Below are 27,498 nucleotides of genomic sequence, written 5' to 3'. Positions count from 1 at the left end.
AGGTTAATCATTGTGACCATTCACTTAAAGAAAAGTTGAATGCAACCACATTATGATTCTTGTACCGCTTGAAAGATTTAGCTGGATGTGTGAGCTGTGATATATAAAATAACATTGTTGGAGCTTTGCTCCATCCACAAAGTGTGAGTGTGTGTGTGTGTGTGTGTGTGTGTGTGTGTGTGTCTGTCTGTCTGTATGTCTGTGTGAAGTTGTTGAAGCTCACTTCATCCACCAAATTTGTACTTTGCATTGTCACCCACCTTCCTCGGATCACTGAACACCCTTTTGGACTGGTCTCCCACAGTCATATGCCCCAGGAGAGAATCTGTTATTATTAGTTTACTAAATTCTAAATGGTCATGTTGTCAAATTGCCTTCTACTTTTTGTCTTGTTTTGTTTTTGCTGTGGTTGCTCTTTGGGAAGTTTATGCTACTCTGTGTACATGATAATTGCATGTAATATAAGCATAGATATACTTAATTTCAAAGGAAAGCAATAACTGAGGAAGGTACTAATGAAGGAAAACTTACTGAATCTCAAGAGATGAGCCTTACAGTCAAATAAGTCTCCAGGCACCCCAAAATGCATAGTTTTCATTTTTAAATCATTTGAAATAAACTTTGGACACACACAGAGAGAAAGAAGGTGCGAGAAGGAGAGAGAGAAGGCAGGGGAAGAGAGAGAAAGAGAAAAAAATTGAAAATAGAATAGTCATCTATTTACACTTTTATTTTTGCTGTGATTTTTCCTGTAGAGATTTGACACTTTTTATGCAGAGACATTTAAGAGTCCTATTCTTTAAAATATTGACCTTTTAACTTTACAATATGATTTTTCCCATTTCTTATAACCTCCTTTGTTTTAAAATCCATACTGTCTGAAGTTAACTCTGACACTATTTATAAACTAAACATTGATTTCTTTAAACACTGTTCACTTTGTTTATACAACACAAGAGATAGACTAGTTGTAATGATCTACAAGACTCAGGATTTTAGCTTTGTAAACAGTGATGTCATTTTTGATATTCTAGTTTCTCAGAAATACTGCAGTCCTGATGTTTTGCGTTCACCTAAAGAAATGAAAGGGAGATCAGAATGAAGCTTGAGGGGATGCATGGAGATCTTGGCTTGAATTATATGGGCTTGTCCTTAAATTAGACCATAGAATTTGCGTTTCCTTGATCAATACTGCCTCAGAGATAAAAATGTCAAACTTAAAAACAGCGGAAGTGTAGAGAAGCTAAACGATATTAAACTATGGACATCTGAGGTATCCTCCCTTCCACCACTCCAGAAGAAAGAAAGAGAGAGGTCTGTTGAAGAAGGTCCAGAGGGCTTGCAGAATTGATTTTATTGGGAGCATTGATCCTGGAAAATAACCAGTTGTTAGCAGAAGTTCAGATTTTCTACATATTTACTGAATGGATGATTCTGTTCAAGTAATCCTACAAAGAACTAATGGCAACAAAATATTCTAGTACATCAGTCTTAGAGATTCTACACTGTATAATTAAGGTGGAACAGCAGACATTGAACATATGTCAGGATTTGACAAGTGGCAGAGATTTTTCACGTTGACTGATTCCATGCATCCTTATATTGACTTTGGGAATATACTTCTGAAATCTGTGAGGTCCTCTGGAAGCTTGGAAAGCCTCCCTCAAAGGATAATCCACTTCTTTTTCTAGCCACAAACCCACGTAAAATTGCATATTAGGTGTCTTTAAATCTTGTTAGAAGGCTTATGTAAGTATTATACCTTTCATTGACACTAATGCCAACTGGTGGCCTCAATTCATGTTTCTATGATGAAGATGGTGTGTTTGCTGACTCCATGCAACTTGAACAAGTTCATTCTTGTAATTCTTTAGAAGGAAATTCAAACATGCCTATGTTTACTGTCATATATAAATTTTCTGTGGAACACAGTAGAAGTTTAAACATTGCCACATGCAATGTTCTATCTGAAGACACCATGTCTTCCTTCTTAATGAAAACAAAACAAAACAAAATTACTGAGATTGTTTTGATTTTGTTTTTAGTGCGCATTTCTGGTTTGTTTTTAAGTTTCATAATCTACTGTGTATAGTTTTCTTTCCCTAGTTCTCATTCTTCTAAATATTCCTACTTACTTGATAAAGGCTATATTCTTTTATTTTTAAATATTTTCTGAAATATTTTACAGACAGATTGCCCTTTAGCTTTCCAAACTCATCTCTGATTTTAGTCATAAAAAGCTAATACCCACCATTAATCATATTGAAAGTTAAAAGAGGTTGATTTAGCACATGGCAATTCTATTTTATAACAAACCTGAAACAGTGTATAACTGTAGTTATGTCTCAATTCATGATAAGAAAGTAGAGTCATCAAATGACTTACCAACTCAACCACAGTTATACAACTAGTAAACTAAGTCCAGATTCATACCCGTGGCTCTCTATCCTGTATTCCTATACAACATTTCCATTGCTGCTGTGCTTCTCAGAGCTCAGTAAGTAAAGAAGGCTTACAGGCTGAGCTTGAGTCTTTTCTACTTCAGTCCTTAAGGTCAGTGTCCTTCTGTGACACTGTGAATTGTGTAAAGACATGGGTTTTCTACTGACAATAGTATCACCCCACAGACACTGGTTTATTCAGTTTTGTTTGTTTGCTTGTTTGTTTGCTTTGAAGACAGAGTCATATACGGAAAAGAGAGGACGTAAATCAAATAGCTGAATGCAGAGATGCTGGCACAATGCTGGCTTCATTGTTTATCCCGGGTCAGGCTAATAAAAATCTGGACCCAGTACTGCTTGACTGCAATTTTAGACGAGAGAGCTATGGCTCTGAAACCCATTCCCTCAAGACGAGCAAAAATGGCTAGCTTTGTACTCTTGTAGAAACTAGAAGAAAGAACTACTCAACAAGCTTCCTAGGGGGAGTTAAAATTAATAGAGGGGTATAGGAATGTAGAAGAAAGCAAAGGCATCCAGAGAAAAGCCTGGAAACAATGGTGAGTTTGACATGGAAATCGGTATTCTGTGGTAGCAGGGAAGTCTTTTTTTCAGAGGAGAGAGAGGTAGGGCAGAAAACAGAAAATGATGGATTGGTATGGCAAGCACACTAAATGTCTGGTAGGACATGGAGCGAGAAGGACTGAGTTATGAAGGGGAGAATAATCCAAGTTGGGAATTAGGTTGAGCATTTAAAACCCAGGAAATCTTAACCACCAAATTCAAATCCAGGGTTGAGTTTACAAGTACTTGAAATACTGTGGCCACTGCCTCAAAGGATTCCTTTTTGCATCTCATGATGGAATGCCTGTTGTGAAATGTAAGCACTTTACCTTTTAGTCTATAGCAACAACCTTACTAACCAGGAAAATGGCCTTTGGGTTTATGCCTATGAACAATTATGATAAATGGCAAATAAATGGTAAAATTCATCTGGAATATTAGTCTTCTCTCCTGAAACAGCATGGAGTTTCCCTTCACTTGGCAGAGGTATAGATGTACCCTTCACTTGGTAAAGGTATAGATGTAGACACATGATTAGAAGGTGGGGGACCTTTCATGATGTGGTAATTAGAATATATTAAGAAATTGGTACTTCATAAAGCCTATGATTATTTATAACACTGTCAAATAAGTGATTATAAATGAACTGTTCAGTGCGTTTTAGCAACAAAGAGGAGGCTATAAGCCTTCAAAGGAGCTATCACATCAGAAATATATCTTTTGATTTTTTTAATTTTTTATTAATTACACTTTATTCATTTTGTATCCCCCATAAGCCCCTCCCTCCTCCCCTCCCGATCCCACCCTCCCTCCCCTTTCTGCATGCATGCCACTCCCCAAGTCCACTGATAGGGGAGGTTCTCCTCTCCTTTCTGATCTTAGTCTATCAGTTCTCATCAAAATTGGCTGCATTGTCCTCTACCATGGCCTGGTAAGGCTACTCCCCCCTCAAGGGGAGGTGATCAAAAAGCAGGCCAATCAGATTATGTCAGAGGCAGTCCCTCTTCCCATTACTATGTAACCCACTTGGACACTGAACTGCCATGGACTACATCTGTGCAGGAGTTCTAGGTTATCTCCATGAATAGTCCTTGGTTGGAGTATGAGTCTCTGGGAAGTTCCCTGTGTTCAAATTATCTTGTTCTGTTGCTCTGCTTGTGGAGTTCCCGTCCCCTCCAGCTCTTACTATTTCCCACTTCTTACATAAAATTCCATTCACTCTGCCCATCAGTTGGCCATCAGGCTCAGCATCTGCTTTGACAGTCTATACTACAGAGGCTTTCAGAGGCCCTCTGTGGCAGGTTTCAAGGTTGTTTCCTGTTTTCTTCTGGCTTTCAGAGGCCCTCTGTAGCAGGTTCCGAGGTTGTTTCCTATTCTCTTTTTCTTCTGATGTCCATCCTCTTTGCCTTTCAGGATGGGGATTGAACATTTTAGTTAGGGTCCTCTCTTTTGCTTAGTTTGTTTAGATGTACAGATTTTAGTGGGTTTATTCTATGTTGTATGTTTATATGAGTGAGTATATACCATGTGTGTCTTTTTGCTTCTGGGACAACTCACTCAGGATGATCCTTTCCAGGTCCCACCATTTACCTGCAAATTTCATGATTTCCTTATTTTTCATTGCTGAGTAATACTCCATTGTATAGATGTACCACAGTTTCTGCATCCATTCTTCAGTTGAGGGGCATCTGGGTTGTTTCCAGCTTCTGCCTATTACAAATAAAGCTGTTACAAACATGGTTGAGCAAATGTCCTTTTTGTGTACTTGAGCCTCTTTTTGGTATATGCCTAGGAGTGGTATGGCTGGATCTTGAGGAAGCGCTATTCCTAGTTGTCTGAGAAAACGCCAGATTGATTTCCAGAGTGGTTGTACCAGTTTACATTCCCACCAGCAGTGGAGAAGGGTTCCCCTTTCTCCACAACCTCTCCAGCATGTGTTGTCCCTTGAGTTTTTCATCTTGGCCATTCTGATGGGTGTAAGGTGAAAACTCAGGGTTGTTTTGATTTGCATTTCCCTAATGGCTAATGAGGTTGAGCATTTCTTTAAGTGCCTCTCTGCCATTCGATATTCCTCTACAGAGAATTCTCTGTTTAGCTCTGTTCCCCATTTTTTAAGTGGATTACTTGGTTTGTTGCTTTTGAGCTTGTTTAGTTCTTTATATATATTGGATATGAGTCCTCTGTCAAATAAAGGGTTAGTGAAGATTCTTTCCCAATCTGCAGGCAGTCGCTTTGTTTTGATGACGGTGTCCTTTGCTTTACAGAAGCTTTTCAATTTCATGAGGTCCCATTTATTGATTGTTGCTCTTAGAGCCTGTGCTGTTGGTGTTCTGTTCAGGAAGTTTTCTCCTGTACCAATGAATTCTAGGGTATTCCCCCCCCCTTTTTTTTTCTAGCCAATTTAATGTGTCTGGTTTTATGTTGAGGTCTTTGATCCACTTGAACTTCAGTTTTGTGCAGGACGATAAGTATGGATCTATTTTGATTTTTCTACATGTAGACATCCATTTGGACCAGCACCATTTGTTGAAGATGCTATCTTTTTTCCATTGTATGGTTTTGGCATCTTTGTCAAAATTCAGGTGTCCGTAAGTGTGTAGGTTTATTTCTGGGTCTTCTGTTCGATTCCATTGATCCACCATTCTGTTTCTCTGCCAGTACCATGCAGTTTTTATTACTGTTGCTCTATAGTACAGCTTGAGATCAGGGATGGAAATACCTCCAGAAGATCTTTTATTGTAGAGGAATGTTTTAGCAATTCTCGATTTCTTGTTATTCTATACGAAGTTGAGAAATTTTCTTTCCAGGTCTGTAAAGAATTGTGTTGGCAATTTGATGGGAATTGCATTAAATCTGTAGATTGCTTTTGGTAAGATGGCCATTTTTACTATGTTAATCCTGCCAAGCCATGAACATGGGAGATCTTTCCATCTTCTCATATCTTCCTCTAATTCTTTCTTCAGAGACTTGAAATTTTTTTCATACAAGTTTTGACTTCTTTGGTTAGGGTTACACCAAGGTACTTTATGCCATTTGTGGCTATTGTGAAGGGTGTTGTTTCTCTAATTTCTTTCTCAGCCCTTTTGTCTTTTGTATACAGGAGTGCTACTGATTTTTTTGAGTTAATTTTGTATCCGGCCACTTTGCTGAAGGTGTTTATCAGCTGTAGGAGTTCCCTGGTAGAGTTTTTGGTGTCACTTATGTATACTATCATATCATCTGCAAATAGTGATAATTTGACTTCTTTCTTTCCAATTTGTATCCCCTTGATCTCCTTCAACTGTCTTATTGCTCTAGCAAGGTCTTCCAGCACTATGTTGAAGAGATATGGAGAGAGTGGGCAGCCTTGTCTTGTCCCTGATTTCAGTGGGATTGCTTTAAGTTTATCTCTGTTCAGTTTGATGTTGGCTATAGGCTTGCTGTATATCGCCTTTACTATGTTTAGATATGTGCCTTGTATCCCTGATCTCTCCAGTACTTTAAACATGAATGGATGTTGGATTTTGTCAAATGCTTTTTCAGCATCCAGGGAGATTATCATGTGGTTTTTTTCTTTCAGTTTGTTAATATGGTGGATCACATTGATGGATTTTCGTATATTGAACCACCCCTGCATACCTGGGATGAAGCCTACTTGGTCAAATGCATATGTAACTTTATTTAATCTGTTTTTTTTTTTTTATTGACATCACATAGGTTGGTCTTATGTTTTCCTTTAGTTGTTCCTGACAGTTTTAATATTACTTTAAATATGTGAGGAAGTGTATAATAGGAGGGTAATGTGCCAAAGCACATAGGTAGGGGCCAGAGGAAAATTGTTACCAGTTCTTTACTTTCATCATTCTGTGGCTACCAATAATAAAAATCAGAATGCCAGCTTTGTAGAGCAAGCACCTTTTCTTACTAAGCCATCTTGCGGGCACTTAAATATGGTTTATAAGGTGATTCATTTTGCATTATTTGGAAAATTATATATTTACCTAATAGTGTTAACTATTTGTTCTTCTGCTTAATATTAGTGTTTTAATCACAATTCATTCATATTTGTATTGATTATATTATATATTTTTATTCTACCTTTTTCCCTTGTCAATTGCTTTCATTGTAAACACATTAGTTCTCTCAATAATTTACTATAGACAGTAAATATTACTCTAAATGTACTGTAAAACTATATTCTCTTGGCATGAGTAATACATGGTAATAAAAAATGTTATATTTAAAATTTATATGACTAACACATCTTAAATCTTCAGTCTCTGACAAAAAATATATATAATATTTATATAAATTTCTTTGATCAAAAACATACTTTTTGCCTATTTGTATTTTTATGTCTTATAAAATACTCTTTTTTACTTCTCTCATCATTATTATTGTTGTTGTTGTTGTTGTTATTTATTACAGTCTATTCACTTGTATCCCAGTTGTAGCACCCTCCCTCATCTCCTCTCAGTCCCAGCTTCCCTCCTTCTTCCTCCCCTATCCCTACATAGTTCACTGATACAGGAAGTCCTCTTTACCTACTGTCTGACCCTTGCATATCAGGTCCTAACAGGACTGTCTGGATCATCTTCCTCTGTGGGCTGGTTAGGCTGCTCAACCAGGGATTAGTAATCAAGGAGCAGGCAACCGAGTTCATGTCAGAGACTGTCTCTTCTCCCCTTACTAGGGAACCCATATAGCAAGGACATATATTCATAGTAGCTTTATTCATAAGAGCAAGAATCTGGAAACAAACTAGATGTCCCTCAACTGAAAATGGATACAGAAATTGCTGTACATTTACACAATGGAATACTACTCGGCTGTTGAAAACAAGGAAATCATGAAATTTACAGGCAAATGAATGGAAGTAGAAAAGATCATTCTGAGTGAGGTACCCCAGAAGCAGAGAGATATATATTGTATATACTCACTTATAAGCAATACTAGCCATATTATATATGGCTATATAAACATACTAAAAATTTAAACACCTAAAACAGTTATGTGACAAGGATGACCCTCGGGAAAATGCTTAATTATCATTCAGAAGGGCAAACAGGATAGACACTGGAAGTGGCAGAAGAGAGGGAACAGGACTGGAACCTGCCACAGGTGTCCTCTTAAGACTCCAACCAACAGGGGATCAAAGCAGATTCAGAGACTCACAGCTAAACTTTGGACAGAGCACAGAAAGTCAAATGGAAGAAGGGGGATATTAAAGGACTGAGAGAAGACAGGAGCTACACAAGTAGACCAATAATGCCAACAAACAAACAACAGCAACAAAAACTTGCAGGCCCGGGGGGAGGCAGAGACTGATGCATCAACCAAAAACAATTCATAGAGAGGACCTAGACCTACACCTCGGTTGTAGCCCATAGACAGCTCAGTCGCCATGTGGGTTCCCTAGTAAGAGAAGAGATATTCTCTGACATAAAATACTCTTAAGCACATAACTTTGGGAGTGTGGTACAATTACAGATACTTCTCACTATATCATTAACTTTTCTGATGTATTTCTGGGGAACTTCCATTTTATGGTAAGGAAATAGAATTGGAAAATGGCTTAAGAATTTATTCATAATCAAAATCACTTGTAGATAGAATCCAGAACCAAACTTAGGCAGGTGTAGCTCTTTGTCATTCTCTTAGCCATCATCTCCATAGTTGCTTTTCATTTAATGTTATTAAGCCAGACTTACTAAATACTAGATACTAGATACTAATTGTATCTCTACTTGTGCCTCTATTTGTTTGGCTATGTTTGCCTGTGTTTCTTCAAGAATTTTATCCATTTCCTCTTTCTTTACCTCCAATTGACTGGCCAAATCTTTGATAGATTTGTTCATTTCCTCTTTAACTGTCTGAATTTGCATGGCTATTGCTCTGAGAGAATTGTTTTTTTCCTCTTTATGAGCCTCAGATAATTGGGTAAGCATTGCTTTAAGGTCATTTTCCTGTGCTTCTGATGAATTGGAGTATCCATCAATTTTGGGGGTGCTGGTGAATTCATGATGTACTGATTTATGTTGGATGTGTTCTTTCACCTACCCCTGGTCATTGGCTTATCTGAAACTTCCCCTGTTTGTTTTTGGATTCTGCAGTTCAGACTAGTACTGTCTCTCTCTGGCGTCTGAGAGTTCTCTCAGCTTCTTCTTGAGGAAGCTGAGAGAGGTCCCGTGGCCTCAGCATGTGCATTGGTGGACTAGCTGTACCTGTGGGAGGAAAGTACGGGGGCACAAAAGGGGCAAATGCAGGCATGCGAGCGCACGTGTGTGTGTGTGTGTGTGTGTGTGTGTGTATGTGTGTGTGTGTATGTGTATATGTGATGTTTTTGTGTGTTTGTGTGTGTGTGTGTAAGTGTGTGTGGAGGAGTGTCTCAAGGGACAAAGTGATAGATAATGTTGAACCCTTGAGTGTGTGGGAGGGGCTCTGCACTATATATGTAGCGGGCACTAGTGATGGTTGCAGCACAATTTCTGGCATTACCTGCCTTAACTCCTCAATTGGACCCGCAGAGGAGGGGCTTCAATGTCCCAAGTGACCCTCTGTTTCCCACAGTGAGTATGTGGGTGGGAGGGGTCCTATGCTTGGCTTCTGTTTTAGAAGGACCCTGGATCTGGGGCTCTGCAGATACTCAAGGGCACACTCACTCTCAAGCAGGTCACTTTGGCAGGGATTGGGGTATCTGAGCTCTCTGCTTTCTGGTTTGACCCTGCTTGTTCTTATGCTGGAGGACTGCTATGCTCTGTCAGCTCAGTGCTGCTGCTGCCACCAGATTAGGAAGTCCTAGTGCAGCTGGAGACTGGGATGCCAGACCAGATGACTTCTGGGAAGTCCTGGGGGCCCTCCACTGTGCTCTCCAAGCCTGGTTGACCCAAAGCCTAGTGTGCTTAGCTTGTATGGTGGGTCTGCTTGGCTTTGGTGGGTATACAGCGTATTATCTGTTACTGAGGGTTTGGGGCCATGCAGTCAGTGGATGAGAGACCCTGCGGAGCCAGTATGGCGGCTAGCAGACCTGGGACGCTGAGAGGATGGTGTCGCGGGTCTGGGATTCCAAGACTGGTACCGCTGGCAGTTGCTGCTAATGGGCTAGGAGCTCTGCCTCAGTTGCTGCAGACCCCAGGCAGTTAGGTCTGAGCTGAGAATCTCAGTGAGTCCACTGTCCGGAGGAGGAGGGAGGTCCGAGAAAGGGGAGTGCCGGGAGATAAAAGGAGTGTTTCTCTCCTTCCCCAAACATGTCCCCGGGTGACCCGATACCAAAGTTCTCACCTCATGCGACATTCTCTGTCATTTAGAAAGCCTCATCATTGTTTTCTTGGCTTCAGAGATCCTTCTGCTCCCCAACTCAGGCATTCAGCTCTTCCACAGCTCAGAAACTGTGTGTGCTAGTCGCCATCTTGGCTCCGCCCCCGAACTTCTTGGGTCTTAACAGTATTGTCCTTTAGAGAAAATTGCCACAACAATGAATAAAATGAAACAGACTGTATAGGTCTTCAGCTATTTTCTTTATATGTATATTTGCAAACTCATCTTTTATTCCTATGAAGAGGCCTCAGGCTTTCAGTGTGATTCTGTTCTTGCTACTTCACTGTATTTTGTATTCTACCAGTGGCTGCTGTGGAGGATGAAACAGGGCTGGATATAGGTCTTCTCTATGTAGGTTAAGCAGGAGGAAACCTCTGACTATTCTCTGGTAAAATTATTCCCTTTGAGCACAAAAGAAAATACAATCACATGAGCTTTAAAAAGGTTTTTGTTTGTTGGTTGGTCTTTTTCGCCTCCTCTCCAAGACAGAATAGATTTTGCTTTACACTTCGATATGAGGAGGGATCCAATAGCAACCCCAGAATTTAAACTCATGTAAGTCTGAGTACTTGTACCATTGCTGTGTCCCCCAGATTTTCTCACGCTCAGGTTTGTCCTCACTGATTGATCTCCGGGAGCTCTCACCTGAGGAGTGGCTCCAGGGAGGTTCTACTTAACAGGTTTCTTTTCTAACAGACTGCTTTTCAGTCTGTCTCTGATATAGAAGATGCAGAGGTTTGTCCTGTGATCTATCTCTTCTGATGGGTTTAACAATATTTTGTTGATGTTTTACTTTGATTAGCTTTTTGCTTGTTGTTAATACAGGATAGTTTCTTATTTCCCCGTGATTATGTGTCAGACCACAAATTAGAATTCAGAAGTGAGAGTGTTTTGAGATGAAAAAACAAAACAAAACAAAGAAAACAACACTTGAACTTTCTCAGGATGAATATTTACAAGTGACTAGAATATAAAGAATTTAAGGATAAGGGCTGAAAAGTAGGTAAGTAAATATTTTATATTTTTATTTTTTTCTATTAATTAGAGTTTATCACTTTGTATCGCAGCTGTAGTCTCCTCCATCATCCGCTCCCAATCCCACCCCAGCTCCATCTCCTTCATCTCCTCCCTGTCCCTCTCCAAGTCCACTGATAGAAGAGGTCCTCCTCCCTTTCCATCTGACCCTAGCTTATCATCTCTCATTAGGACTGGCTGCATTTTCTCCTCTATGGCCTGGCAAGGCTGCTCCTCCCCTTGGGGGGGGGTGGTCAAAGAGCCAGCCAAGAGTTCATGTCAGAGACAGTCCCTGTTCCCCTTATTAGGAAACCCACTCGGATACAAAGCTGCCATAAGTAAATATTTTAAGAGAACGTACTCACTTAGAAGTGTATATTAGCTGTAAAGGACAATCATGCTACAATCAAGAAGTTCTCAAGAGGGAAGCATGGATCACCTGGAGGAGAAGAAATAAAATAGATTTTTTGGGTGAACTGTGGGCCTGTGGGAATGATATCAGAAGGGATAAGGTTGGAAGATGGAGAGAAAGAGAGAGAGAGAGAGAGAGAGAGAGAGAGAGAGAGAGAGAACTGATGAAGAAGAATGGAATTGGGGACATTTTAAGGTGAGGTAGAACCCTAGTGCAACAGAAACTCCCAGAAACCCACAAGGATGACTGCAGAGAAGACTCCTAGTAATACAGGTTTGGAGTCATTTTGTATAACCATGTAAGGCTTCCGGTGGAGGGACTAAGATCCCAACCCACCCACCAATCCTTTGACCTGCAAATTGTCCTGCTTGCAAGATGTGGCGGGGTAAAAATGTCACAGAACTGGTGAGAGTGGCCAACAAATGGCTGGCCCAAGTTTAGACTCATGCCAGGAGAGTAGCCCATGCTTGAAATCCCCTGCAGGCCAGGAACTAGAGTCTGAGTAGCTCAGAGACCTATGATTGAACAAAGCATAATAACAAGCACAGTAAAAAGTCAATGAAGTGATTTCCTAATGATACTCTACTGTAGTCATAGATTGGAGCCTAGCAGATTGTCATCAGAGGCTTCATCCAGCAACTAATGGGAGCAGAAGCAGAGACCCACAGTCAAACATTAATTAGGTGGAGCTTGGGAAATCCTTCTGAAGAGGGGGAGGAAGACTTGTAAGAGCCAGAGGTGTCAAGGACACCACAAGAATACATCCCACAGAATCAACTATCCAGGGCTCATGGAGACTCACAGAGACCAAACCAACCATCAGGGAGCACGTATAGATGTGACCTAGGTATTCTGCATATTTGTCATAGTTGTGTAGCTGGCTGTTCTTATGGGACTACAAACACTAGAAGTGGGACTATCTCTGACTATTTTGCCTGCTTTCAGGACCACTTTTCTCCTACTTGGCTGCCTTGTCCAACCTTAATGTGAGGAGATGTGCTTATTCTTATTATAACATGATATGCCATATTTGCTTGATATCTCTGGGAGAGCTACTCTTTTCTGAAGGGAAAGTAGGAAGATTGGATCTAGAGAGAGAGGAGGTGCAGGGGTGGCGGACTGGGAGGAGAAAAGTGAGGGAAAATTGCAGAAAATAGGATAGAGGAAAAGGATTTTTGCATGTCATTAAAATTTAGTAAAATGAAGTTACTTAAAATCTAAAGCAAAAATGAAAGAAAAAAATCTAAAGCAGACCCCCCCCCCCCAAATCAGGAAGGTGATGACCGTATTATTCTTGCTACTGATAAGGTTGTTTTGTAGTGTTTATTTGACTGCATAAATATATCAAAGCATATGTCTATAGCCTGTTCGTATAAGCTACCTGTTCTCTGCCATTGAGAAGACTTGTTATTTGAGCACAAATTATCTAAGCAGAATTAATGTTTCATGATCTTTGTATTGTTTGAGCCACCACACACAAAGATGGCCTACCATCAATAAGTAAAAGGACTTATAGGAGACTGAGCTCAGACCATCCACACACATTATGTTATTTGATGAAATCTTCATGGAAACATACTCATTAATTTCTTATCTATCTCTATTCAACAGTTTGATCCCTAACTTGTCATTAGATAAGTTATGAAATAAAAAACTTGGTTGTCTTATTATTGATGGCTCTTTGTAGCATTTGGGTCCAACAGTGAACAATTATAATACTTCACTTCCTTTTTTGTAAATTTTATATTAGTTTATCTAATTTGAATCCTGAAGCTGGCCTCTCTCTCTCCCCCTCCTCCAAGCCTCCCACTTCCTCTCCTTCCCTCCTCCCTGTCCCCTTCCCTCAAGAAAAGGGAAGCAACATCCCCACGTTGCAACCTTCCCCGGCATACCATGTCACAGCAAGACTGCACATACCTTCATCCCCTGAGGCCAAGCCCTGCCAGGCAGAATTGATCCAAAAGCCAGCAATAGAAACAAGCCCCCTCCACTCACCACGAGCTTCATATGAAGACCAAGCTGCCCATTGGCTTCATGCGTGCAGGGAGCCTAGGTCCACATCATGCTCCTTAGTCAATGTCTCAGTCTCTGTAAGCCCCCATTTGGCTGGGTTAGTCGTCACTGTTGGTCTTCTTATGAGGTTCCTGTACCCTCCAGGTCCTTCCTTTTTCTCCCAACACTTGCAGGACCCCCATGCTTTGCAAATCCCAGCATCTGTCTTGATCTGCTGTCATCACTTTAAGAGGTGTGCCATGAAAATGTTAGGCTATGGTGATTCCATGGTGGGAAAATCAGGAAAATGAGATAACTTAATTTTATATATTAGTTTTCTTTATTACAGTTTTAATATTCTATGAGAAAAATATTTCTCTCTGAACCCATGATTTTTACACATTCAGTTATATGAGTTATGATAGGAGAAATGGTTTCTTCAGAAAACACAATGCTATTAATGTGAATGTTGAGAATGACACCTTGTCTCCTGTGACTTGTAAGTAATAGGCACATAAGACTTAGCATATGGGCCAGAGTGAAGAAGCCTATCAAAATGAAAATGAATTTTTAAATCTAAATTTTTAGTGATACCCAAGGATGAGCTCTCCTATTGGTTGTCTCTATTTTACAGTTTTTCTGTTTTGATGACTTTGGTGATTTTGAGAAGTACTGGCTATGTCTTTTTTGTAAGATATCTACCAGTTTATCTGTTATTGTTTCATGTGATTAGGTTGTGGTAATTTGTGTTAGGAAAAAAACACTACGGAAATAAATTACTAGGGCGACTAGAACTTAAGAAACAAAAGCAGACACACAAATAACATGCAAGCACATGCTGACAAGTAAGACACAGCAAACTTAGAAATCTCAAAAAAGAATTTAAGAAACACCAATGAAGTATGTGAATATCTTTTGGTCATACTGAACTCTGCTCAACTAAATATGTGTCTGTTCCATTGTCTTAGCAACTGAATTTTTTTCCTTTTTTTTTTATTAATTACACTTTATTCATTTTGTGTCCCCCCATAAGCCCCTCCCTCCTCCCCTCCCGATCCCACCCTCCCTCCCCTTTCTGCATGCATGCCACTCCCCAAGTCCACTGATAGGGGAGGTTCTCCTCTTCTTTCTGATCTTAGTCTATCAGTTCTCATCAAAAGTGGCTGCATTGTCCTCTACTGTGGCCTGATAAGGCTGGTCCCCCCTCAGGGGGAAGTGATCAACGAGCAGGCTGATCAGATTATGTCAGAGGCAGTCCCTCTTCCCATTACTATGTAACCCACTTGGACGCTGGAATAGAAATTAATAAAGAACTTGTATATACCAGTTATACACTTCTAGAAACTGAAAATATTATAATTATTTATTTTAAATTCTTATTTAGTGGATATATATGCTACATAATTATTTTAATTATAATTATTGAAATATTTGTTGCTTTTTTACCCTTTACCATAAAATGTGTTAATGAGATAATTCATAATTATGTATATGTGTTAAACAGTATCAATTTAAATATTTGCCCTTAAGAACATAGTATCCCAATTGTCTTAGAAAGTGCTAGATTGATTTCCTAAGTGTTTGTACAAGTTTACATTCCCACAAGCAGTGGAGGAGTGTTCCCCTTTCTCCACATCCTCTCTAGCATGTGTTGTCACTTGAGATTTTGATATTAGCCATTCTAATGGGTATAAGGTGAAATCTCAGGGTCATTTTAATTTGCATTTATCTGATGGCTAAGGATATTGAGCATTTCACCAAATGTTTCTCGATATTCCTCTACAGAGAATTCTCTGTTTAGCTCTGTAAATCGCTTTTTAAATTGGATTACTTGTTGCTCTTTAACTTCTTGAGTTCTTTATGTATTCTGGATATTAGCCCTCTGTCAGGTATAGTATTGGTGAAGAACTTGTTCAGAAAATTAGGAATAGTGCTATACCTCAAGATGCAGCTATACCACTCCTAGGCATATATACAAAATATGCTCAAGTATACAACAAGGACATTTGTTCAACCATGTTCATAGCAGCTTTATTCTTATTATCTAGAATCTGAAAACAACCCAGATGTCCCTCAACTGAGGAATAGATACAGAAATTATGGTACATTTACAAAATGTAATACTACTGAACAATTAAAAACAAGAAAATCATGAAATTGACAGGCAAATGGTGGAAACTAGAAAAGATTACCTTGAGTGAAGTATCCCAGAAACAGAAAGACACATATGGCATATACTCACTTATAAGTGTATATTAGACATATAATATAGGATAATAATACTAAAATCTGTACACCTAAAGAAGCTAAGCAGGAAGGAGGACCCTAGGTAGGATGATCAATCCTCATTCAGAAAGGCAAATGGGATGGACATCAAAAGAGGGAAAAAACAGGGAACAGGACAGGAGCCTACCACAGAGACCTCTGAAAGACTCTACCCAGCAGAATGTCAAAGCAGATGCTGAGACGCATAGCCAAACTTTGGGCAGAGTGCAGGGAATCTTATGAAAGAAGGGGGAGATAGAAAGACCTGGAGGGGACAAGAGTGCCACAAAAACAGCAACAGAACCTAACAATCTGGGCACAGAGGTCTTTTCTGAGACTGATACTCCAACCAATGGCCATACATGGGGATAACCAATAATCCCTTCAAAGATGTACCTCATGGCAGTTAATTGTCCAAGTAGGTACCCTATGCACTCATTGGTTGGCTCTTTGATCACCTCCCCCTGTGGGGAGAACAGCCTTACCAGGCCCCTGGAAAACAATGCATCCAGTCCTGATGAGACCTGATAGGCTAGGTACAGATGAAAATGGAGGAGTACCACTCCTATCCTTGGACTAGGGGAGGGGCAAGGGAGGAGAAGAGGAAGGGAGGATGGAATTGGGCGGGAATGAGAGAAGGGGTTACAGCTGGGATACAACGTGAATAATTGTAATTAATAAAAAAATTAAAAAGAATAAAAAATATAAAGCAAAAATTAAAGGAACTTAGTATCATTTCCTCAGTGAAATTTTGTGAGGTTTTCTGAAAAAAAAAATTCAAGCTAATCTAAGTAAAATTATGAGTTTGCTACTGGCCTCATTTGAAGTTAGGTGTCATTAAGTGGCAGTATTATGCATTTACAAAATGACAGACAGCTACAAAGGCTCTGCCTTCATCTATGGTAGTCTACTTTAACAGGACTACTAATTTTTGATAATTTGCAATAGCGTATTTCTTAAAGTATGTCAGGCATGAAAGACCTATGTGTAGCCTTCTAGACAACTCTCACCAATGCACACCAAAAATCTCAGTGAAGAATGGGTATTTTGCAGAGGTAATTAACATGTTAAATGAGTAAGTTTTAAATTAAAGCAAATGTTATTCTGATTTTATGTGATTAAATCAGCTAAAGTGCTTTGAAGGCTATAATTGTATTTCCTAGGAATTAAAGATTCTAAATAATAGACAATTTTGTTGTTTCTTTATTAGAACTGACTGCCCTTTTGTTAAACCCCTATTGATATATTTTTTTTTCAGGCTTCCCTATAAGTATTCCATATCTTTACTCCACTGAGGCTTACTCATTAATGTATCTGTGTGAGAGTTCTGGTTTATAGGAAAAGCACTCTATCTGTTTCTGGCAGATTAAGTAGTGGTAACAGTTGTATCAGAGCCTAATTCTATCCACCATCGTTGAGTACATATAGGGTTGATATGTGCATGCAGCTGCAGTGCTCTAAAATTTCTAGCAGAGCATCCATAACATGCTAGTTCATGATATAATTTTGTCTGTGTAGTTTTCTTTCTGTGTGCCAATTTCATGTGCCAATGCCTAGTTAGTTTTATGTCATCTGTGAAAGGCTCCATGTGCCTAAAGTTAAAGCACATTTCTATCCTTAGCAAGCAATGCTACTAGGCTAAGTTGTTTAAAACTTAGAGGACATCCATTCAGCCCCGGTCACACAGACAGAAAATTACTTATTTGAATTCTGTCCCAGTATTTTCTAAGGACTACATGAACCTTCAGTAAGTAAATGTGTTTCTTGTAGTTGCTATCACTGAACTTATTTGAGCTAATTGTTTCTTGATTGTTTTCATTTTTTATTATTGTTTTTCTACTTTTATCCACTATGCCCTTTCTCTTTAACAGAGTAGTTAGATGCACAGACTCTAAAATTAGACGGTGTGAGCTAGAATAGTCATTCTAAATTTGGTCAGCCTTGGAAACTCAGGCATAATGCTGTAGCCGCATATGTCAGAGACATTTCATAGAAATATAATTGTAGCAACTAATACAAATGTAACTTATAACCCATTTTAAAGTAAAAACATGAAGAAAGGACTCATTTACTATTTTGGTGGTTCTGCTTATTGTCCTTTTTTAGTCCTTAGATTTTTGTTTTTGTTTGTTTGTTTTTATTTATTAATAACACTCTATTCACTTTGTAATCTCCCTGTGGTTCCCTCCCTCCTCCCATCCCAATCCCTCCCTTCCTCCACCCTCTGCATGCATGCCCTGCCCCAAGTCCACTGATAGGGGAGGTCTTCTTTTCCTTCCTTCTGATCCTAGTCAATTAGGTCTCATCAGGAGTGGATGCATTGTCTTCTGTGGCCTGGTAATGCTGCTTCCCCCTCAGGGGGAGGAAATTAAAAAGCAGGCTTTAACAACACACATACACAAACACACGCATAGTGCTCTGAGGAACAAAATGCAGTGCTTTGTATTACTAGGCAAGTACCCTACCACTATCAATATTTCTATCTATTGATCTCTCTGTTAATCTATCTATTGATCAGTCAATCAATATATCTATTTATCTATCTATCTACCTATTATAACCTATCTAATCTCTCTATATATATGCATATATATGTTTTGAATTGCTATCTTCTAAAAAATGTTTTACCACATCATTGTCTTAGAGAAAGTGGTCATCATGCTATTATATATGTAAAACAATGATTTTCTTTATGAGTAAACAATTTCAAATCATAAAACAGAAACAAATAGTATTTTAACTTCCTTTCCCAAAGTAATTCTTGTGAGTGTAGAATAATAAAATTATGTGGAGAAGAAGGTTTAATGATATCATTATGTCTACTTTCCTTCACTACTCTGTGGAATATTTGTTCACAGGTATTAATATTGGTTTATTCCCAAAGCGTTTTGTTAGGAAGCAATAAAATAATTCATGCAAACAAATAGAGCGTTTTCAGGAAATTAAATATGGCTACTGCTAAAAATGTATCGCAGAAGCATAAAATATGTATGAAATTATGTAAATAGGATGGAAAAAGTATTCCGGCTAAATTTGACCAATAGTTTTCTGAAGGTTTGCCAAATTCCAAATAAAAGCTTCATTGAGTAGAATGTTTAGACATCTGGATACTTTTTCTTGAAGTTCTAGCAAAGCATTCTGCATGTAGTTTGAGATATGATGGCCTAAGCTGCTGTTTCCACTTCTGTCAAAGAGTTATCCTTTGCAATTTCCTGTTTGTCATCTTACTTCTTTTCAACCAACAGACGATCAAAGATACATTATTTTTCAACTCCTTTTCCTGTCTAATTTTCTAGCTAGTGTTTTAACAGGCTTGCCTTGGCAAGCAAAGTATCCCTTTGACCTATTCATGCTTTCAATCTTTCATCTTTGTCCTGCCAGAGCTATGCAAGTTATTAAAATCAAATAGAGCACTGCAAAAAATATTAGCAGTTCACTAAATTTAAGATTTATAATTATATTTCCAGTCATGTGCATGTCACAGGAAACTTTTTGAATACCAAATCTATCTTAAGCAATTTCAATCTGTAATAAAACCAGGAAGTAGGCATTATAATAAATGTAACCATCTTCCATGATTCTAGAATACTAGTTTCTGTAAGACAAAATGTGCTTCATTCAGTTCTGTTATGTAAGCTACATTTGGTGTCCTTATTACTTTACTGGGAATCTTCCAGGATGATCAGAGCTCAGTCAACATTTACTTAATCACATATTAATAAAATGCAGACAGCTAGGATAGTATTCAAGACATGGATTTACACAGTTAATGCAACTTCTGCATAAAGAAATTGGAATTCACACAAGTTAAACATATGTTCCATGGAAAATGATGTGTTTTCACAACTGTACTCAATCTACTGCAATATTGTTTCTCACTTGTTTCTCAATGGTAATCAACATGTATACAAGCACATGGTAAATATGAAGACAAGAGCCACTGGAAAACAGAACTGTCTGTTCACTAACTTTAGAAATGATTTGAATTGATTCACAAATGATCTATATTTGGTGACACAGAGAGGAACACTTTATATCATACAGTATTTTCTGAGTGTAGATGCTATGGTAATACTAAGACCTACATAATTATTTTCAATTATTTGTCACAGTAATATGTCATATATTAGCAGATAATTAGATAATTTTTTATAATTTTGTTTATGAACAGGTAGAAACTATAATTCTTTTATGTGTTCCTTATTATAAATAAAGATTAGGTCTAAACTTTATATTTGCAGATATAATTTACCTTTAACTTTAATTTATCAGAATTGCTTTAATGAACATAAGATATATTCAAGTGAATATCTATAGATGTCTATTATATTCGTGTTTCTGTTGTTAGGTACAATTAAAGGAAAAAAAATTTGACAAAAAGTATGTAAAAGTTACTTGATATAGATCACAGTAACAGAATCAACTGTATAACTTAGAAACTTTTTGGTGGACATCCATTCTTACTTCCTATTTACTGTGATATGTGGAAACTAAGCTTACAAAAGCAAACAAGGATTCTAAGAACCGACCGGAAAATATAAGCTTTCATGAATCATATGCATTATGATACTATATAGTTTTGAATTCTGGGAATTTGTATAGATGCATAATTCAACAGAGTTACCTTTGTGAAAAGATATAATAGGCTAGGTTCTGTATAATGCATTACAATGTTATTAATAAATTCTAGTCAATAGGAAGTCAAATAAAACATATTATTAAATTATTAAAACACAACTTCATTTTTTTCTGTTTTCCCTGGATCAATCAATTTTGCTTTCTAGAAAGTTTCTCTGAAGAAATTCTCTGAAGAAATTCCCATTCTGTAGCACATCAAATTTATCACTGCTTTTTTCCTGCCACAGTTACAAAGTAGGCCTGCCTGAATAGATGAAACTACTAAACCCAATAGAAATACCTCCTTAGATACAGCAAACATAAATAGATTGTATCAAACAAGTATCAAACAAAATATGTATTCAAAACAATTAAGTGTTCTTGGCATATTCCCATTACAAATATAGAGGGGTACATCTGAAAAACATATTAACAGTGTTTGCACAACTCATCTGAATTCTTTTTTATTTTTATCATATAAATTTATTTTTTTATAATTTACTCATTTTATATTCCAATTATAACCCTCTCTAGTCCCATCATGGTCCCACCCTGCCTCCCACTTCACCCGTATTCCCCTCCCATAGTCCACAAAAAGGGAGAGACCTGTTTTCCTATCTGATCCCAGCCTATTGTGTCTCATGAGGACTGCCTGCACCTTATGCTTCTGTGGCATTGCAGAGCAGCCCAACCAGAGGAAAGTGATCAAGGACAACATGAAAAGACAGAACCTAAGAATAATAAGAATAAACAAAAAAGAAGACCCAGAAAATATTTTCAACAAAATCATAAAATAAAACTTCCCAAATCTTAAGAAAGGGATGCCTTTAACATACAAGAGGCCTACAAAACACCAAATAGATTAAAACAGTAAAAAAAAAAAAATCCTCCTGCCACATAATAATCAAAACACTGAATGTACAAAACAAAGAAAAAATATTTAAAAAGAGAAAAGGGCCAAGTAACATATAATGGCAAATCTATCATAATAACACCTGACTTCTCAGCAGGGACCATAAAGCCAGAAGGGCCTGGGTAGATGTCTTACAATCCCTAAGAGACCAGAGATGTCAGTCAAGACTACTACAGCCAGAAAACCTTTCAAATACCGTAGATGGAGACAACAAGATATTCCAGGACAGGACAAAATTTAAACAATATCTATCCACAAACCCAGGCCTACAGAAGATACTAAAGAAAAACTCCCACTCAAAGAGGTTAGCTACACCTGAAAAACCCCACAGGATATAAATAATTTCAATAAAGCAAAACCAAAAGTACATAAGCACACAAGCACACTACTGCAACCCAACCAACAACAAAATAGATGGAACAAAGAGTCACTGGCCAGTAATATCTCTCAGTATCAATGGACTCAGCTCTTCAGTAAAAAGACAGACTAACAGAATGGATGAGTAAACAGGACTCATCATTCTGCTGAATATAAGAAACACACCTCAGCCACAATGATGGACATTACCTAAGATTTAAGGGTTTAAAAAAATGGTTTTCCAAGCAATTGGACCCAAGAAGCAAGCTGGAGTATAATTATTAAAATAGACTTTCAACCAAAATTAATCAAAAGAGACGAGGAAGGACACTTCTTGCTCATCAAAGAAAAAGGTCACCAAGATGACATCTCAATTCGGAACATCTATGCCCCCAATACAAGGAAACCCAAATTTGTAAAAGAAACATTAAGAAAGTTCAAACCACACATTAACCCCCACACCATAATAGTAGGAGACTTTAACACCCCAGTCTTACCAAAGGACAGGACAATGAAACATAAACTAAACAAAGACGTAATGACACTAACAGATGTCATGAACCAAATGGACCTAACAAACATACACAGAACTTTTCACACAAACACAAAAGAATATACATTCTTCTCAGTACCTCTTGAAACAGTCTCCAAAATTGAACATAGTCACAAAGCAAGCCTCAACAGGTACAAGAAGATTGAAATAATCTCTTGTGTCCTATCAAACAACTGTGGACTAAAACTGGACCTCAACAACAATAGAAATAGCAAAAAGCCTACACATGCATGGAAACTGAAAAACTCTCTACTCAAGGACAGATGGGTCAGGAAAAGAATAATGAAAGAAATCAAAGACTTCCTAGAATTCAGTGAAAGTGAAGACCCAACTTACCCAAACTTATGAAACACAGTGAAAACTGTGTAAGAGCACTAAGCGCCTTTATAAAAATTTGGAGACATTGCATACCAGCAACTTATTGGCACACCTGAAAGCCTTAGTAAAAAGAAGCAGATATACCCAAGAGAAGTAGATGGCTGGAAATAATCAAACTCTGGGATGAAATCAACAAATTGGAAACAAAGAATACAATTCAAAGAATCAATCATACTAAGAGCTGGTTCGTTGAGAAAATCAACAAGATAGACAAAGTTTAGTCAAACTAAAAGGCAGAAAAATAGTATCCAAATCAATAAAATCATAAATGAAAAGGGAGACATAACAACAGACAATGAGGAAATCCAAACAATCATTAGGTCTTATTTCAAAAGCCCATGTGCTGGAGTCTAAGATGGCAGCAACCAGCGAGCACCTTATCTGAGGTTACAGGATCCCAAATTCTGAAACTGGTGGGTGGAGGGGCAGCTGAAGCCAGAACATCAACATTGAAACTTCCTGGGTAAGAGCGACAATTCATGATCTACAACAATTTGGATCCAGGTCACTGATGGATTTCTCCAGGGACTGAGAATGGCTATTATTCAACCCACATGCACTTCCCACTGCTCCTAGCATATGCCTCCCAGCTCTGAAGAGATGGTGGGAAGTGGCAGCTTCCCCAAGCACTGGCTAAAGAGTGGACACCACTAAGTTCATTGGTCTCCTACACTCTCATTTGCCCTGGTGGGCCCAAATCTGAGAGTAGAGAACAGGAAGATCCACTGTGCTTTCTGCATAGGTCTGCTAACAAGTGAGTGCACCTTCAAGGGAGTGAATAGAGAGCCCCAGACACAGGGGCTAGCAGCCAGATATCAGATCCTTCCCACCCACACCCACACTGTGGGCAACATAAGGATCCTTGGGACAGCATCCTCAACATTGAAGCCCCTGTTCTATGGGTCTCCAAATGGAGTCCAGGCAAACAATTCCTGGAGCCCAGACAGAGCTGAATCCCAGGAGGACAATACCACAGGCCTGTAGGCCACTGAGGCGTTCAGAGCACCTGCACAAGCACATTGCACCCATGAACAGCACCGGCACCCATTCCCACTCTTATGCTCTGCTCTTCTAGGGATCCACATGCTCTAGCACCTTGTCCTTCAAGGAACACTTCCACACACACTCCTGCACTTGTGCACATGCACCTGCCACCTTCCTACCTTAGCCACAGCTGAAATACCAACATCTACTCTAGAACTGGTGGACCTCTTTCATTTTCCTGAAGAATACTCCAGACACCAGAGGCAGATGGACCCAGTCTGAAGTAGAGACTCCAGGAACAAACAGCCAAGGTTATGGATAAAAAAGATGGTGAGAGGTCTGTGTAAGAACACATCCAACAAAATTCAGGACATCATGGCTTCACAAGCAACACCAAAAATCAATGGATATTATAATCCATCAGAAACATAGGAAAATGATCCCAAATCTATGCTTATCCAGTTATTATAGAAACATAAAGAGGAAACAAACAAAGCGTTCAAAGAAACACAGGCAAATATAGCCAAACAAAGAGAGGCATATGTAGAGGAACAAGTAATGGCATATAGAGAGGAAGCAAAGAAAAAATAGTGGCCATGATGGAAAGACAGAAATCCACAATCAAACATATTGAAGGAAACGGTGCAAGACAGGAAAACAGAATTAGAATCAATAAAGAAAACACAAACAGAGAAAAACTTGGAGCTAGAGAACTTGAAAAAAGATCAGGAGCCACAAAGTTTAGCATTACAAAGAGAGGACAAGAAATGGAAGAGAAAATCCCAGGCACTGAAGATACAATGGCATAAACTGATACATCTCTCAAAGAAAAAGTAAAATCAGAAAAGTTCCAAGCACAAAACATTCAAAAAATCAAGGACACTATGAAAAGGCAAAATCTAAGAATAATAGAAATAGACAAAAAGACTCCAGGCTCCAAGGTTCAGAAAATTCAGAAAATAAATTCATAGAAAAAAATTTCCCAACTTAAAGAAAGATATGTTCATAAGCATAAAAGAGGCCTACAGAACACCAAATAGACAAGACCAGAAAAGAATCTCCTCACGTCACAGAATAGGCAAAACACTGAATGTACTGAACACAGAAAACTTATGAAGAGCAGCAAGGGAAAATGGCCAAGTAACAGATAAAGGCAGACTTATCAGAATCACACCAGACTTTTTAACAGAAACCATGACAGGCTGAAGGGCATGGGCAGAGGTCATGCTGACTCTAAGAGAACACAAATGCCAACCCAGACGGGAGAAAACAAAATATCCCATGACAAAACTAAACTTAAACCATAACTATACAGCAAACCAGCCCTACAGAAGATACTAGAAGAAAAACTCCAATCTAACAAAATCTACTACACACAAAAAAACACAGGCAGCAGATAACTTCGCAAAACCAACAAAAAAGAAAACAGGTACAGAAACACAGTGTCACCACCAATTCCTCAATAAAAGGAACAAACATTCATTGGTCATATTATCAATCAACATCAACAGACTCAACTTTCCAATAAAAAGACACAGACTAACAGACTAGTTACATAAACAGAATCCAACATATTGCTGTATTAAAAAAAAAAAAAAACACTTCTGCAACAAAGATAAATATGACCTCAGAGTTAAGGGCTGGAAAAATGATTTTCAAGCAAATGGACCTCCCAAAAAAGCTGGAATAGCTTTCCTAATATCTCATAAAATAGACCGTCAACCAAAATTAATCAAAAAAAGATGAGAAGGGCCAATTCATTCTCATCAAATGAGGAAATCACAATCCTGAGCATATATGCCCCAAGTACAAGAGCACCTGAATTTGTAAATGAAACTTATTAAAGCCGAAATCACACAACAATCCCAACATCTTAATTGTGGGAGACTTCAACACTCAACTCCCACCAAGGGACAGATCATCTAGACAGAAGATAAATTAGGACATAATGGCACTTTCAGAGGTCCTAAATCAAATGGACCTATTAGATGTCTACAGAACATTTACCCAAACTCACATAACCTTCTCAAAAAATGACCTTATATTTGGGCACAAAGCAAGCCTCAACAGATACATCAAAATAATCCCTTGTATCCTATCACAGCACCATAGCCTAAACCTAAACTTCAACAACAACAGAAATAACAAAAAGCCTACACACACATGGAAACTAAATAGTGCTCTACTCAATGACAGCTAACTATATCTGACAGGTAGTTAATATCCATAATATATAAAAAACTCAAGAAGTTAAAAAGTAACAAATCAAGCAATCCAATTAAAAAATGGGATACAGAGCTAAACAGAATTCTCAATAGAATATCGAATGGCAGAGCAACACTTAAATGTTGAACGTCTTTTGTCATCAGGGAAATGCAAATCAAAATGACCCTGAGATTTCACCTTATACCCATCAGAATGGCTAAGATAAAAAAAAAATGAAGTGATAATACACACTTGAGAGGATGTGGACAAAGAGGAACTCTGCTGCATTTCTGGTGGGAATGTAAACTTGTACAACCACTTTGGTAATAATCTTGCTCTTTCTCAAACAATTAGGAATAGTGCTACTTCAAGATCCAGCTATACCACTCCTTGACCTCAAAATTCAGCTGTACCACTCCTTGGAATATATCCAAAAGATGCTCTAGTATACAACAAGTACATTTGCTCAACCATGTTCACAACAGGGTTATTCGTAATAGCCAGAATCTGGCTATTAAGTAACAACCCAGATGTCCCTCAGTTGAGGAATGGATACAGATTTTTGGTACATTTACAAAATGGAATACTACTCAGTAATTAGAAACAAGGAAATCATGGAATTGATAGGCACATGGTGGCAACTAGAAAAGATTATCCTGAGTAAGGTGTCCCTGAAGCAGAAAGACACACATGGTATATACTCACTTATAAGTGGATATTAGATATATAATATAGGGCAATCATACTAAAATCCATACACCTAAAGAAGCTAAGCAGGAAGTAGGACCTTGGGTAAGAAGATCAATCCTCATTCAGAAAGGCAAGTGGGATGGACAAGAAGAGGTAGAAAAGAGGGAACAGTACAGGAGCCTACCAGAGAGGTCCTCTGAAAGACACTACCTAGAAGGGTATTGAAGCGAATGGTGAGACTTATAGCCAAACTTTGAGCTGAGTGCAGAGAATCTTATGAAAGAAGGGGGAAATGAAAGACTGGAGGGGACAGGAACTCCATAGGAGAGCAACAGAACCAAAATATCTGCTCAAAAGTGTTCTTTCTGAGACTGATATTCCAACCAAAGATCATGCATGGAGATAACCCAAAACCCCTACACAAATATAGCCCATTGCACCTCAGTCTCCACATGGGTTCCCTAAGAAGTGGAATAAGGGCTGCGTCTGACATGAACTCAGTGGCTGGCTCTTTGATTACCTCTCCCTGAGGTGGGAAACAGCCTTATCAGGCCAGAGAGGAAGCCAATGTAGCCAGTCCTGATGAGACCTGATAGGCTAGGGTCAGATGGAAGGGGAGGAGGACCTCCCCTATCAGTGGACTGGGGAAGAGGAAAGGGAGGAGAAGAGGGAGGAAGAGATTGGGAAGTGATGAGGGAGAGGCTATAGCTGGGACACAGAGTGAATAAATTGTAATTAATAAAAAAATTTTAAAAACCGATAAAAATGATATTGAAATAAATATTTCCTCTTTTGAATCCATTAAAAAAAAATCCCACAA

The sequence above is a fragment of the Psammomys obesus genome, unplaced genomic scaffold, assembly GCF_907164565.1.
Source record: "Psammomys obesus unplaced genomic scaffold, mPsaObe1.curated_primary_1811, whole genome shotgun sequence".
Classification (NCBI taxonomy): domain Eukaryota; kingdom Metazoa; phylum Chordata; class Mammalia; order Rodentia; family Muridae; genus Psammomys; species Psammomys obesus.
Note: the sequence above shows the minus strand (reverse complement) of the source record.